Source organism: Callithrix jacchus, chromosome 10 (assembly GCF_049354715.1).
Source record: "Callithrix jacchus isolate 240 chromosome 10, calJac240_pri, whole genome shotgun sequence".
Taxonomy (NCBI): domain Eukaryota; kingdom Metazoa; phylum Chordata; class Mammalia; order Primates; family Cebidae; genus Callithrix; species Callithrix jacchus.
Genome location: NC_133511.1, coordinates 14,089,380 through 14,090,000, shown reverse-complemented (window position 1 = coordinate 14,090,000; position 621 = coordinate 14,089,380).

Genomic DNA, 621 nt, shown 5'->3' with positions numbered 1-621 from the left:
GGTAATTTATAACAAACAAAAATATGTTGATTCCCAATTCTGGAGTCTGGGAAGTCTGAAATCAAGATGCCTACAGGTTCAGTTTCTGGTGATGCCATTTTCTTCTTCCAAGAAAGAAAAGATCTTCCACCTTACAGTTCATCCTCCAGAAGGGAAAAGGCTGTATTCTCACACTGCAGAAGGCAGAGGGGCCAAGAGAAAGAGCCTACTTCCAAAAGTTCTTTTATTAAGGCATTAAACCTACCCATGAGAGTGGAGCTCTGATGGCCTAATCACCTATTAAGACCCCACCCCCAATCCCGCTACATTGACAATTACATTTTAACTTGAATTTTGGAGTGGACAAACATTCCCCAAAAGTAGCATGGGGAAGAGATAGATTAATAATAATAAATTGTATTAGCAACTGGTAGTTACCTGGAAAAACATCTGAAATGGCTCCTGACTTCACAATTTATACCAAAATAAAATCTAAAGGATTAAGCATCTAAATGGGAAAAATTAAAAAATAAAATTGCTAGAAGAAAACAATAGCAACTGGTTTTGGTGATTTTTTTTTTTTTTTTTCAGAATCCAGGACCTGGAACAATGGTGTGGCAGACTAAATTTTTAAAAGATCAT